The 6,785-nt window shown below is 28.9% G+C and overlaps 1 long non-coding RNA gene across 1 annotated transcript; it reads left to right on the forward strand.

Moving 5' to 3' along the window:
• The first annotated feature begins 2,540 nt into the window (after nt 1-2,540).
• LOC107868229 lies at nt 2,541-4,024 on the forward strand. Its single transcript, XR_001673707.2, has 3 exons — nt 2,541-2,667; nt 3,107-3,414; nt 3,875-4,024. It is a non-coding gene; the product is annotated as an uncharacterized LOC107868229 (long non-coding RNA).
• Nucleotides 4,025-6,785: the final 2,761 nt, after the last annotated feature.

The following is a 6,785-nucleotide window of genomic DNA, read 5'->3' on the forward strand; positions in this document are numbered from 1 at the left end:
GTTTCAGTAATGAAACGAACCAGCAATTATACTCCTGTCCATACACCATATCGCCACATTCCTTTCCAGTTTCAGTACGCTTCGATTTAATCCCCTCGCTCACTTAATCAATCGATTAAGTCAAAATTTCAATAAATTCAACTTCAAATTTAACAACCAAGATTCCGTCAAAGTAATTTCAAACTCCGTCAAAGTAAACTGCTAACAAATTCTAAAAGTATCTACAATCCTCTTCCATTGCCAGGGTTAAATCCCCAGCCAACACAATTCGGTTAACACGTCTTTGAAGAAAGAAAATTAATCATTGTCAACACAGTTCCATTAATCACCTTCTCCAACATAAGGAAAAAAGAAAAAAAGAAAAGAATTGAAATGTGTGTTGGAGAAATTGTAATTATTGTAAAGTTAAAGAATTAGAGTTGTTGATTTGAGATTTGATTGAAAATGAAAAGTTCCGAGGAGAAAGTTGTGGCTGTTGATTTTTGTATCAGTCTGCTGCTTGGAATTTGGGAATAAAAGAAACCTTTGATTCATTTCAATTCAATTTTCTTGATGATTGAATGAAATTGGCTGAAGAAGAATAAAGAAGGAAAAAAATGAAAAGAAAAAGTAGTAAAGTACAAAAAAAAATATAAATTAAATATAAAATTAAATAAATTTAACACGTGTAAGATGTTTATTGGTGCGTGGTTATTCTCTCTTATTGAGATTAAACGAAAAATGTCCTATTTATACTATTTTAAAATTATTTAGGGGATAATAGATCGTTCATATAAATTAAGTGTCTTTTTCTTTTTTAAAAAATCGGACAAATTAAGGGCAACATTATGTTTTTTCTCTGTTTTTCATTTGTTTCTGTCAATTTTATCTGACATCTTGGACCTTATTTGTCATTTTAGCTTATCATTGTACTTTACTACTATTTGGCTTTCAATTCATCACACCACTATTATATATCATGTGTTATAATTTTATATTATGGTGATCTAATTTTATTTTTTTATTTTTTTATATGTATATATTTTAAAATTATGTATAAGTATTGTTAATTTTAAGGTCAAATACATCTTCAGATATCTAAATTAAGCACGAATTTTTATTTTAGCATTTAAAGTCGATGTTGTTCATTTTAGGTATCTCAACTAGTATTTTGGTGTGTTATGTTGGTATTTTTCACACAATCAATAAAAGTATATGATGTGGATGTATTACACACGTTGTTGATGTATAAAGTGACAAATAATATGATGACATGTGTTATTTTTCTTCAAAATAATTTTTAAATTATTAATTTTAATTTTAAAAAATTAATCAATAAATGATCCCTAACCACCCCAATGCCATCTTCTCCATTACTCCACCTCCAAAATTAAAGATCACCTTCCCCCCCCCCCCCCCCCCCCCAAATTTTTTCCCCTCCCCCCCCCCCCCCCCCCCAACGCAAACCATCTTCTTCAAATACCCCACACCTCCAAAATTATTGTCGTTGCAATGCCGACCCCCCACCCCAAGATTATTTTCTCCAACACCCCCCCAAAAATGTCTTCTTTAACCCCCCCCCCCCCCCTCTCCTCCTAAATTCCTAAAAACTCAAAGAAGGACGTCATCGATGGACTTTTACCACACACACACATATTCTTTCTTTTCTCCTCTTTGTGATGATTTATGTGTAGAAAATGAATTCTTTAATTAAATTGGGGCAGAATTCTTTAATTAAATTGAAAAAATAAAATTTTAATTAAATTGAGAGACGTCCAGTTGAAATTGTGAAAAACGTATTTGAAGAAATTGTAAATTGAATCAAATTGAGAGATAATGAATTGAAAATTGAGCAAAATCCAATTGAAAAAATGAAATTTTCGATCAAATTGAGAGAATCCTGTTAGAAATTGAGCAAAATTGAATCACTGAAAATCAATGGTAACTAGCATATATTAATGGTGAAAGATAATTTTTAACATTAAATAAGTTTAAGATTGATAAAAATGGTGAATAAAAATGAGGCCGAAGAAGAAAAATTCGATGGATTTGTGGAAATTTCAGCAAAGAATTTGTACTGTGGTAGCCCAAAATGACAAATCAAAATAGGATTCAAAGTTTTTTGTTTGTTTTCATTTTCTTGGGGCAGTGATTGTCTTGGTAATGATGGAAGAATATCCTTTGAATTAAATGGAGATTTGATTCCATTTATATGACGCTATGGAGAGAAAATACAGAGGAACAATAAAGTGATTAATAAGTAATGATTTTTCTGAGTAGATGTTGAGTTTATTATTATTACTGCTTAGGATAGGATTATGAGTAGATGCTGGTAAAAATTTAAGCTCAAGATTGATAAAAATGATGGATAAAAATGAAGAAGGTATAGATTAATGGGTGGGTTAATATATCTAAAATTTACATTTATAAACTAACTAAAATTACCTAATTACATTATATACCAATTTACTAAAATATTTACACATATCCCAAATTATTTACATAAATCCCTTTACTTTCAACTTTCTCTCTCTTAAACATTATACATCTCACAATTCCAATTTCTTCCGTAATTTACTCCCCTATATACTCCCACATAAATCCCTTTACTTTTAATTTTCTCTCTTTTAATCATTACACATGTGAAGCATCGATTTTGACAAAAAAAAATAGTACAATATTTTTGAGGTATTCTTCTTCCTCCTCTGTACAACTATTTCTTGAAAATATTTATTTTTCTGTGGTAAAGTTGAGATCTTTATTGAGATTTGGTGTTGTTTTTTCATATGGGGTTTATTCTGTTATTAAAATAATTGTGTTTGATCTTTGAATTTGATGTAAATATTTGAGCTTTTGCTTCCAGATTAAATTTTTATGTGTTTTTTCTGTTCTTGATTTTGTTGAATATGATTTTTGTTTTTTTGACTTCTGTTGAATTAGTCATATAGTTAGGTAAGTTACATTAATTTGATATTTTAGATCTAGGAAAGTATACCGGATTCTTGGATCTTCTTTTGATGATTGGTGTGTTCTTGCAGATTTAGTTGAACTCCATTTTTTATTATTATTTTGTGTTATTTCAGTTCTAAAAATGTTTAGTTAAATTTATTTGTTTACCTATTTGGAGGCTCATGTGATTGGATAGATTCTAATAGATTCTGCTCTGAATATTGGAAGAAGATAGAATAATCTGTGGATTTTGTGTATTAGCTTCTTAGTCCTGCTTCATTTTTTGGTGTGATTGACTTCTTTCAAGATGATGATATTTGAGGAAATGAAGTTCTGTGGCGATCTTGATTTCTTCCCTTCTCCGCTAAAGAAAGTGGAAATGGAAGTGATTGCCCCACAGAATCAGATTGAGCTGGATTCTGTGGTGGATGATAATTAAAGTGATGAGGAGATTGATGTTGATGAGCCTAACTTTGATATTCTATGGTAATTTGTTCTTTGATATTTTGAAGAAGTGTTTGTTCTAAAGTTGATTCGTTTATTGTTGTTCCTGCTAAATATACAAATGTATAATGTTTTATTATACATGCCTGTCAGTGTATAATGTTCTTTGAGGTTTTGAAAAAGTGTTTGTTCTAAATTTTCAATATTACATTTGCTTCCTTTTTGTATAATATGTTAGCATACATTAAAGCCAATATATATTATGAAACTATGTTATTTCAGTTAACTTACGAATGTATAATATGTTGTTATACATTCAAATCATTGTATAATGAAAACTGTGCCAATCCAGTAAACATTAGAATGTGTAATATTTGATTTTACATTCGTCTATGTGTATAATGAAAACTACCGCAATGACAGAAATTGCATTTTGTTCTGTTTTTATTATTTTTAACATGTTTGTTTAATTCATTGATTCAGTTTAAAAAAATTTATGTAGCTATGTGCTGATTTGTCGTAACAAAGATTGCAAGTGGGTGTTGAGGGCGTCTTCTATGAATGAATCGGAAATTGATGCTTATATGAGAAGTGGGTGTTGAAGGCGTCTTATCCTTATTCATACTCCTTATACATATGTTGTGGGTGTGTATATACTATGTAATTTGACAACTATTATAGTAAATAGTTGTTGAAACGTAATGTGTATTACACAATTATGCATTAAACTTTCATATATATATATATATATAATGTATGATATATTATTATACTTTATTAACATGCATGATGTTTTACTGACAATAATGACTTTTAACTGACTACATATATTATTTTTTGTTTAAACAACATAAGAAATGTCAGACTTATGTAACATAATTCGTGTTAATTTAAGTTGCCTTTTTCATTTTGTTTTATGTGTATGGTTATAGATTATACTTTCGTGTAAATGTATCATACGTTCACAATGTATTTAATGTAAAAAATACATTAAAAGTATGTTAATAATGTATGATAGTGCTATAGTTTATAAATATGTATGACGTTAAATATTTTCTTTATTTTCTATTAAGTCATGAACGCTTAACAACATGTATGATGTTATGTAATACATATGTTTTAACGTATGAGACACTTGTTCAATGTATTATTAACTTATAACATAATTTATCTACTGTTAAAAATTCATTATGTTAATATACAGTAACACATTATTTTGTAATTTAATTTTATACGTAATATATAATAAAATATAAGGCAAACTCAATAACTACCAAACTATATTAGTAACATTACAATATAGTGTAAGTAATTGCACAATATTTCTTCAAACGTTATATATGTATAATAAGAATAAGAACATCCATAAAATGTGAATTAACATTCAAAAAGTAACATTATAACCGTTTAGCATGAACTACAAAATCAAGAATTAGTTGTTTCAATGCCGACTATTATAAAAAAATGCTACTCTAAAGTAATAAGTGCACTTTCATCAATTGTTTGGAGATAACTATTCCACGGCCGATGAGGATCCTCATTATCACTCGTGTACCCACTTGCAGTCCTTGTTACGACAAATCAGTACATAGTTGCATAAATTTTTTTAAATCGAGTCAATGGATTAAACAAACATGTTAAAATTAATAAAATCAGAACAAAATGCAATTTCTGTCATTGCGGCAGTTTTCATTATACACATAGACGAATGTATAATCAAATATTATACATCCGAATGTTTACTGGATTGGCACAGTTTTCATTATACAATGATTTGAATGTATAACAACATATTAGACATTCATAAGTTAACTGGAATGGTACAGTTTCATTCCAAAATCCACAGATTATTCTATCTACTTTCAATATTCAGAGCAAAATTTATTGAAATCTATCCAATACATGAGCCTGCAAATAGGTAAACAATTAAATCTAACTAAACATTTTCAGAATTGAAATAACACAAAATAATAAACAAGTGGAGTACAATCAAATTTGCAAGAACACACCAATCATCAAAAGAAGCATAAATGTGCACAAATGAGAAAGAGTCTAAGATTTTCTTAGGCATCCCACTTTCTTTGAAGCTCAACAAAAATACTGAACAAGTTATTTTACACAAAAATTCAAGAATTTGGCATAATTTTCTAGATCTGAAATATCAAAAAATACAAAGTGAAAAATTAACCAATCCACAAAATTATTTCTTCAGTTCAACATAAACCCTCACTCCATTGTTGTTTCTTATGGCAATTGGAGAAGAATTTCCTTCAACCACATATTTAACTTCTATTTGTTTTTCATACTTCATCGATATCCAATTCCATGGCGATCGTAGAAATCAATTTCCTGAATGTAATACCTTCTGAAGTAATTATTGCGTCACTTTTGTATGACTCATAACTTATTTTTGACTCCCAAATTCTAGCATGTCGTAGCAATATGGGGATATTTATATTGATTTAAGTAGTATTGAAAAACATATGTAGAAGAAATTTATTGCTTTTTCCTTTCCAAATCTTGAATTCAAGATTACAAAAAAAAAGATGAACTTTCAGAAAAGTTTTGAAATTCAATATGAAGATACTACTTTTATCCAGAAAAGAGTTAAAGTTGCCCAATTATTCTCTTCAATTAAGGAACTTTAAAATAAGTAATTATTTCAATTACCTTAAATTTAGGTTAGCTGTTACATCATACATTCGACCAATGTATAATATGCGACCGAATGTATGAGTATGTTTGCAAAAAAAAGTAAAGAGAAAACAAGAAGAGATTTTGTGTAATTATTTTCATTGTCTAGGGGATTTATGTTGTTTGCATTTAATATATTATTTGTGGGCCAATTTAAACATCACATCAGTCAAAAAAGCCTTTCAATTGCCTTCAAGTAAGTAAAATACACGCACCACACCAACGGTCCAAAAGATGTCAAAATGATACACTAGGATGCTAGTTGAGGTGTTTAAAATAAACAACGTCCACTTTAGGTGCCAAAGTAAAAGATCGTTCCATGTTGAAGGGCCTATCGATGTGTTTGGCCTAATTTTAATAATTTACAATTTACAATATAAAAAAATATTGAGAAAAACATCTAGTACCTCCTTGAATTATGACTAAATTTGCTACGACACACTTCAACTTCACCAGGTTTCTATAATCTCCTTGAACTAAATTTTAGCTTATTTTTATTTTTTTTGCTGACATGACATCTTTGGCCAACTAAATAAGAAGCGGTGCAAAACACGCACCTTTATCGCATAAAATGGAATCGACATTTCACTATCTTTATCAACTTAATATTTTTTTAGCTTTCCATAATCACACTTTACCAAAAATTGATTCACTTTATCAAAATACTATCACACTTCACATGATTAACTTCACACTTTATCAAAAATCACAAAATCGAT

Source organism: Capsicum annuum, chromosome 4, assembly GCF_002878395.1.
Source record: "Capsicum annuum cultivar UCD-10X-F1 chromosome 4, UCD10Xv1.1, whole genome shotgun sequence".
In the NCBI taxonomy this organism is placed as follows: domain Eukaryota; kingdom Viridiplantae; phylum Streptophyta; class Magnoliopsida; order Solanales; family Solanaceae; genus Capsicum; species Capsicum annuum.